Source organism: Lipotes vexillifer, unplaced genomic scaffold, assembly GCF_000442215.2.
Source record: "Lipotes vexillifer unplaced genomic scaffold, Lipotes_vexillifer_v1.1 scaffold75, whole genome shotgun sequence".
Taxonomy (NCBI): domain Eukaryota; kingdom Metazoa; phylum Chordata; class Mammalia; order Artiodactyla; family Lipotidae; genus Lipotes; species Lipotes vexillifer.
Genome location: NW_006771517.1, coordinates 2,155,120 through 2,164,400, shown reverse-complemented (window position 1 = coordinate 2,164,400; position 9,281 = coordinate 2,155,120).

Below are 9,281 nucleotides of genomic sequence, written 5' to 3'. Positions count from 1 at the left end.
GGACGCTCATGAATGTGAAGTGCACTTAGCTATTGGGGGTCCTAATTGTCCCTTGACTTTCTTTCTCTCCTTATTTGTCTGCAAAGTGTCTTTGACATTCCACCTCATCCTAGTCAACAGTCAGGCCAGAGGGAGGTATATTAAACATTTGGAGGTAGCTTTTTATTACACAAAGTAGTACATGAAAAGCACTTCTGTTTAAAAATATATTCAAGAAATACCTATGTGTAATGGATCATAGACCTAAAACCTAAAACTTCTGGAAAATATAAGAAAAAAGCTTTGTGATCTTGGGTTAAGCAGAGATTTTTTACATACGACAAGAAAAGCATGATTCATAAAATTAAAAATTTAAAAAATTTATTTATTTATTTATTTATTTTTTTGGCTGTGTTGGGTCTTCGTTTCTGTGCGAGGGCTTTCTCTAGTTGCGGGGAGTGGGGGCCACTCTTCATCGCGGTGCGCGGGCTTCTCACTGTCGCGGACTCTCGTTGCAGAGCACAGGCTCCAGATGCGCAGGCTCGGTAGTTGTGGCTCACGGGTCCAGTTGCTCCGCGGCATGTGGGATCTTCCCAGACCAGGGCTCGAACCCGTGTCCCCTGCATTGGCAGGCAGATTCTCAACCACTGCGCCACTAGGGAAGCCCATAAAATTAAAAATTGATAAATTGGACTTCATCAAATTTAAAACTTTTTTTTGGCTGTGTTGCACCTTCGTTGCTGTGCACGGCTTTCTCTAGTTGTGGGGCAAGCAAGGGCTACTCTTCCTTGCGATGCGCAGGCTTCTCAACGCAGTGGCTTCTCTTGCTGTGGAGCATGGGCTCTAGGCACGCGGGCTTCAGTTGTTGCAGCACGCAGGCCCTAGAGTGCAGGCTCAATAGTTGTGGCGCAAGGGCTTAGCTGCTCCATGGCCTATGGGATCTTCCTGGACCAGGGATTGAACCCATGTCCCCTGCATTGGCAGGCGTATTCTTAACCACTGTGCCACCAGGGAAGTCCTAAAACTTCTGTTCTTCAAAAGACATTATTAAGAGGATAAAAAGCATAGACACACACTAGAGAAACATTCATAAATCATATATCTCACAAGTGATATTTGTTCAAAAAATATAAAGAACTCTCAAAACTCAATAATAAAACAAACAACCAAATTGAAAGAAATGGACAAAAGATTAAAGGGTGCACGAGGGATCCTTGTGATGGAACTGCTCTGTTTCTTCACTCTGGTGATGATCACACAAATCTACACATGTGATAAAATTGCACAGAACTAAATACACACTCACAAGTGCATGTAATCAGGTGAAATCTGAATTTCAGCAGAAATCAGAGGAATCTTATTGTGATATTGTACTGTAGTCATGCAAGATGCTACCATTAGGAAAACTGGGTGAAGGATACAAGGGGTCTCTATTATTTCTTACGACTGCATGTGAATCTACAATTATCTAAAAATAATTTTTTTATGAGCAAAAGAAATGAGTATCTTCACCAAAGGAGATATATGGATGGTATATAGGCACATGAAAAGATGCTCGACATCTCTAGTCATTAGGAAAATACAAATTAATACCACAGTGAGACACTACAACACATCTGTTAGAGTGACTTTTAGCTTTTATTATCCATTCTCATAAATGAGCATACAACTGTTAGAGAAGATGTGGAGGAACTGGAGTCTTTTTTTTTTAAATATTTATTTATTTATTGGGTTGCACCAGGTCTTAGTTGCAGCATGTGAACTCTTAGTTGCAGCATATGGGATTTAGTTCCCTGACCAGGGATCGAACCTGCGCCCCCTGCATTGGGAGCGTGGAGTCTTAACCACTGTGCCACAAGGGAAGTCCCGGAACTGGAGTCTTAACAGTCCTGATGGGAATGTAAAATGGTGCACTCACTGTGGAAAAGAGTTTAGCAGTTTCTTATAAAGTTAAATAAATATCTACTATGTGACCCAGTCATTTCACTTCTAAGTATCTGTCTAAAAGAAATGAAAGCATAGATTCATAGAAACTCTTGTATACAAGTGTTCATAACAGCTTTATTTGTACTAACCCAAAACTGTAAACAACCCAAATGCCCATCAACAAGTGAGTGATAAACAATGTGGGCACATCTGGGGAACAGCTGCTTGGCCAGGGCCAGAGCGGGTCACGTGGCACAGGCAGGACCGCCCTGGAGCCTACAAGGCCAAGACTCCCTGGAGGGGCAGTGGGGAAGGTGCCGGACATGTACCCGAATCCCCACAGTGTACACACCCGTGCACACAAGCCCCCAGCCCCTCATAGCCACTGCCTCAGGAGCCAGACCACCTAGGTTCGACACCACATCCTAGCTGTGTGATCTATCTGAAGCAAGTCACTCAACTTCTCTGGGCCTCGGTGACCTCAGCTGTAAGAGAGACATAATACTACCACCTCCGTCATGGGTGGTTTTTCTCTCATCAACAAATACTCATTGAGTGCCTCCTGTGTGCCAGGCACTGTACTCGGCCCTGGGTTATAGCAATGACGAGAACAGCAGTGGTCCCTGCCCTCCTGAGCTCACTGTCTTAGGTTAAACTTGGAACCAGGCCTGACCCACACTGAGCACTTAGAAAATGGGAGCCATTTGCCTTGAGTCCTGGAAGCCAGAGGAAGGATTGTAAAGGCAGAAAGGGAGCTGTGGTGACAGAGACATAATAACGAAAGGCCTTCCCATTCATCACCTCCTGGGTAGCTTATTTCATTCTCACAACAGCTCCACAGAGACGAATAAGGTTAGGTCCAGTTTACACATGGGGAAAGTGAGGCACAGTTTGTCAATGGCAGAGCCAGGATTTGAAGGTGTGAAGGGCTGGTCCCTTCTCCTCTCTGGCCCCCAGTATTCCCATCTGTGAAATGGTGCATTATAATCACACAGCTGCTGCCAGCCCCAGGGAGCAGCTGTGAAACTCAGATGGTGCCAGGTGTGTGTGAAGGGCTTTCTGAGAGACTAGTAGCGGAACCCTGGGGTGGGACCATGGGGGTTCATTTAATGAGTCCTCCAAACTTCCTGGCCACCAAAAGAAGGGTCTGTTTTCCTAAGCTGACCTGGTAGTAGGGTTCAGAGGCAAACACTCTCTCAATTCCCACTACCAAGGAGAGGGCCAGAAAAAAATGGCCATTTGGCAAAAATATAAACAGGCAGTCTTTATTTAAATTCCTTGTCAGGCCTTAAAAATGCTAGAGATAAAAAGCAATGTCTGGAAGTACTGAAAATTTTCTGGAGTGAGATGAAGCCAGTTTTTCCCCAGAGGGTTAGGATGGGTGTGTGTATAGGGGGGTGTCATTATTTCATTTGGGAAGTTTGAGGGGAGCAGAGTGAAAGGAACGTTTCAGGGGGGTCTGAAAGCCCATCTTCCAGGGCTCACTAAAAATCCCTGGGAGCAAAATTACAACCAAATGGGTCCCGGAGGGACGGGCCTAGACTTGAACAGATGTTTTTACTGTTTAGTGAGCATCTACTCTGTGCTAAGACCACGGTAGGAGCTTTGCAAGCCTAATCTCAATGACTCCTCGAAGTAGCCTAAGGAGGTAGGAACTTCTATCATTTTGCCAGTGAGGAAGCAGAGGCTCAGAGAGGTGAATGGTCTTGCTCCTGATCACATAGTATAACAAGGATTTAAATCCCGAGCTTTTGGACCCCAAGCCCCAGCCCTTTACACTATTCCACAGCCAACTGTCTCCCCTCAAACTGTCAAAGCTTTATATGCCATTCACACGTCTTTATTCAGGCCTTTTCTCCTTGTGCTTTTCCCACATAAAGTGCCCAGAGGATAAGTCACCTCCTCTAGGTAGCCTCCCTGATTTCCTCCAAATTAGAACTCATCTTTTCTTTGTGTGGCTAAGGCACCTAGCAGGCAATTTTCATAATACAGTCTTGATATGGCTAGCACAGGAGGTGGACGCTCATGAATGTGAAGTGCACTTAGCTATTGGGGGTCCTAATTGTCCCTTGACTTTCTTTCTCTCCTTATTTGTCTGCAAAGTGTCTTTGACATTCCACCTCATCCTAGTCAACAGTCAGGCCAGAGGGAGGTATATTAAACATTTGGAGGTAGCTTTTTATTACACAAAGTAGTACATGAAAAGCACTTCTGTTTAAAAATATATTCAAGAAATACCTATGTGTAATGGATCATAGACCTAAAACCTAAAACTTCTGGAAAATATAAGAAAAAAGCTTTGTGATCTTGGGTTAAGCAGAGATTTTTTACATACGACAAGAAAAGCATGATTCATAAAATTAAAAATTTAAAAAATTTATTTATTTATTTATTTATTTTTTTGGCTGTGTTGGGTCTTCGTTTCTGTGCGAGGGCTTTCTCTAGTTGCGGGGAGTGGGGGCCACTCTTCATCGCGGTGCGCGGGCTTCTCACTGTCGCGGACTCTCGTTGCAGAGCACAGGCTCCAGATGCGCAGGCTCGGTAGTTGTGGCTCACGGGTCCAGTTGCTCCGCGGCATGTGGGATCTTCCCAGACCAGGGCTCGAACCCGTGTCCCCTGCATTGGCAGGCAGATTCTCAACCACTGCGCCACTAGGGAAGCCCATAAAATTAAAAATTGATAAATTGGACTTCATCAAATTTAAAACTTTTTTTTGGCTGTGTTGCACCTTCGTTGCTGTGCACGGCTTTCTCTAGTTGTGGGGCAAGCAAGGGCTACTCTTCCTTGCGATGCGCAGGCTTCTCAACGCAGTGGCTTCTCTTGCTGTGGAGCATGGGCTCTAGGCACGCGGGCTTCAGTTGTTGCAGCACGCAGGCCCTAGAGTGCAGGCTCAATAGTTGTGGCGCAAGGGCTTAGCTGCTCCATGGCCTATGGGATCTTCCTGGACCAGGGATTGAACCCATGTCCCCTGCATTGGCAGGCGTATTCTTAACCACTGTGCCACCAGGGAAGTCCTAAAACTTCTGTTCTTCAAAAGACATTATTAAGAGGATAAAAAGCATAGACACACACTAGAGAAACATTCATAAATCATATATCTCACAAGTGATATTTGTTCAAAAAATATAAAGAACTCTCAAAACTCAATAATAAAACAAACAACCAAATTGAAAGAAATGGACAAAAGATTAAAGGGTGCACGAGGGATCCTTGTGATGGAACTGCTCTGTTTCTTCACTCTGGTGATGATCACACAAATCTACACATGTGATAAAATTGCACAGAACTAAATACACACTCACAAGTGCATGTAATCAGGTGAAATCTGAATTTCAGCAGAAATCAGAGGAATCTTATTGTGATATTGTACTGTAGTCATGCAAGATGCTACCATTAGGAAAACTGGGTGAAGGATACAAGGGGTCTCTATTATTTCTTACGACTGCATGTGAATCTACAATTATCTAAAAATAATTTTTTTATGAGCAAAAGAAATGAGTATCTTCACCAAAGGAGATATATGGATGGTATATAGGCACATGAAAAGATGCTCGACATCTCTAGTCATTAGGAAAATACAAATTAATACCACAGTGAGACACTACAACACATCTGTTAGAGTGACTTTTAGCTTTTATTATCCATTCTCATAAATGAGCATACAACTGTTAGAGAAGATGTGGAGGAACTGGAGTCTTTTTTTTTTAAATATTTATTTATTTATTGGGTTGCACCAGGTCTTAGTTGCAGCATGTGAACTCTTAGTTGCAGCATATGGGATTTAGTTCCCTGACCAGGGATCGAACCTGCGCCCCCTGCATTGGGAGCGTGGAGTCTTAACCACTGTGCCACAAGGGAAGTCCCGGAACTGGAGTCTTAACAGTCCTGATGGGAATGTAAAATGGTGCACTCACTGTGGAAAAGAGTTTAGCAGTTTCTTATAAAGTTAAATAAATATCTACTATGTGACCCAGTCATTTCACTTCTAAGTATCTGTCTAAAAGAAATGAAAGCATAGATTCATAGAAACTCTTGTATACAAGTGTTCATAACAGCTTTATTTGTACTAACCCAAAACTGTAAACAACCCAAATGCCCATCAACAAGTGAGTGATAAACAAATTGAAGTATTTCCACATCCTCCTACTACTCAGCAACAAAAAGGAACAAACATTCTCAAAATAATTATGCTGATTTAAAGAAACTCGGCTGAAAAAGCTACCAAAAAAGAGTATATACTCTATACATTATATACTGTATATACTGTACTCGAGTATATAAAATTCTAGAAAATGCAAACTGATCTATAGAGTGCTTGAGCACTGGGTAAGAGAGAGGGGAGGGAGGGGTTACAAGGGGTAGATGAACACTTTTAGCGGTGACGAAGTATACAGTTTTCTTCAATGTGGTGATGGTGCGTGAGTATATATGTATGTCAGAACTTATCAGGTTGGACACTTTAAATGTATGCACTTTGTGTATGTCAATTATACTTCAGTAACATTCTTTTAGGGAATTCCCTGGCAGTCCAGTGGTTAGGACTTGGTGCTGTCACTACCGAGGGCCCGGGTTCAATTCCTGGTGGGGGAACTAAGATCCCACAAATCAAGCAGCATAACCAGAAAAAAACAAAAAACAAAGACACTGTTTTTTAAAAAACAGAAGAATTAAATACCCCTGTGAAGATCAAAGTGAAATTCTGATTTCATATTGCTCCCCTTCCCTTCTCAGTTAACGTTAATAATTTGTTGTTTATCCTACTTTATTTTTTCTTTCTAATATTTTTTATTGAGGTGGAATTTAAATACAACGAAATGCACAAAAACATAATTCGAAGTGTTTTGACTAAATCATACACTGTGTAACCCGCACCTCATCATGATATGGACCATTTCTATCCCTCCAGAAAGGTTCCCCACACCCTACCCTGGCAATTCTCACCCTCCACTCCCAGAGGCAACCACCATTCTGACTTCTTTCCCCTAGATTAGCTGTGCCTGCTCTAGAACTTCAAATAAGAGAAATCACACAGTACTGTGTTTGAAATTTTTTTCTGTAGCATAATTTCCTCTCTTGTTTCAAATTCATTTCAAGATACACACGTACTCAGGAGCAGTAAGAGGTCCTACCTTGACCCCCAGTCTAAAACTTGCTTTCTCCATCAACAGTAGGATCTAGATATCTCTCCGAGCCATGCTTCCCACCTGCTGCATAGCCAGGCCACTGCATTGACTTCCATTAATAATTTCTATCATGTTGATGGACATTCAGGTTATTTCAACTTCCCTTCTCTTGCAAGTAGCACCTCAGTGAAACATGCTGAACAGACATCCTTTGTGCCCCTATGTGTAGGTTTCTCTGGAATTGATTCCAGCAAGTAGAATTGCTGGATCAATTAATAAACACTAGGTAATGAATTAATATTCTAATTTCCTCTGGTTGGTCATTGTCCTTCCAATTCCTTTGCACAGCAAAAAGTTCTCTCCAATCATTAGAGGATTGCTAAACAAGGCCTAGGGAGTTTGGAGAGTTTGGGGTAGAGGAGTGCTAAGGGGATGAGGGGTCCAGTTAATTAGTGATCTCTCTCCTTTGAAGCTGGTCTCACTGATCAGCTTTCCTGGTTTCCAGATGTGAAGGCAGGGGGTTGGTTTATCGGCCCCTCCCCCAACCTGTGGGAAAAGGAAACTCGCTGATACCCAGTGAAATAATTGCAGGGGGAAAAGGGGCCATAACATCATCCTCTCCTATACGAGCACAGAATTTTAGCCCCGCTAACGCTGTGTGACCTTGGATGGTTATTCTGAGCCTCAGTTTCCCCGCCTCTAGCCTATCCAGGGCTCTGGAGGCAGACTGCCTACCCTGGCAGGAAGGAACTGCATTACAATAAAGTGCCCTTGTTATAATAATGCAGCCATTACAACAGCTCTGGCTCCTGGGAAGCTTTTTGAGCCTCGGTTTCCTCCTTTGTATAAAGAAACCAAACAACTCCCCTCTTAGAGTTGTGGCGCGGGCCGCGTAAGATTGACAAAGCAAACTCTTCACACAGTGCCTGGCACCAAGTAAGAATGCAATAAATCGTCACCTTTGTCATTTTCGAAATACCAGGCAGAAGTTCGGGCTCAGAGAGGGCCCGAGACTCAACTAAATTCATCCAGCAGCAGAGTTGGAATCGGAGCTCTTTCCCCAGGCGTGAGCTGGGAGCTTGAGGTGGGGAGGAGGCAGTGAAGAAACCTCCCAAGTGGCTGGAGCTGTGGGCCTGGTGGAGAGATTCCCAGGTGTGGGGCGGGGAGGTAAAGTGACCCTTGCCCAGCGACCGCGACCGCGAGGAGGGCATTCCCAGGCCTCCCACTCGAGGCCTGCAGGTGACTGGCGGAGCTGGGGGTAGCTGGGGAGCTCCTGGGCTGGGTTTGCCGTCTCCATGGCGACCGCCCGCGCGGCGCCAGCCTGACAGCCCGTCCGGGTTTTATGAATGGGTGACGTCACGGGCCTGGCGTCTAACGGTCTGAGCCGCTTGTTCAGACGCTGACACAGAGCAGCCCCAGGAGTGGGGTGGGTGGGAGGGGGGAGACTCGAGCTCCGCAGCTGCCGCGCCGTGGGAGGGAGACCCTGATCCGAGGTCTTTGGGGGGGAAGGCAAAAAGGGAGAAAAAAATTTTAATTACTTAATGATGCAGATTTGGGGAATTTTTGCAGGGGGCTGTAAATCCAGGGGAGAATCAGGGAAGGCAGTCCACTCTGGGCGACTTCTATCTTGTTCAGGTCCCAGAGACCCAGTCCCCAATCCTGGAGGAAGACTTTCCAGAATTAATTGCTCCCATCCCAAGAGGCCTGGGTAAGCCCGCCTGGTCCCAGGAACATTAACCAGCAACATTCTCTGGGAATTGGGAAAGGACACCGCCCCGGTGGGCAGAGTGTAAAGGAGGGCCCGCTTTAAGTTTCAGCTCAAATATTTGGGAGATCAGGGTCCCAGAGATAATCTTCCAATAGGGTCCAGAAGCCCAGGCTCAAGTACTGGGCGACCCAGATCCCGCTGCTTCTCCATCGGGACCTCAGTTTCCCTCATCTGTAAAATGGGCTTGGAAAAGTGAGAAAATGAACCTGGGAAAACTGATTCTTGGAATCTTTTCGTTATTGGTAATGCCGGTTTAGCCTCCTTCCCGAGGAGCCCAAAGGCAGCCCTTGCCTCCACTAGCGAGCGACCTTGCACCGTGTCCTCGCACTCTCTCTGTTCTTGAGTCTCGGGTCCCTTTCCACGCCGGTGAGGGTGCACTAGTAGAGCAGGAGGCGGGACCCAGAAGCTCTCTAGGCCGCGCTTCCAGACCTCCCATTGGCTGTTTTTGAACGTCTGAGACCGCCCCCAAGGGGGGCGGGGGGGGG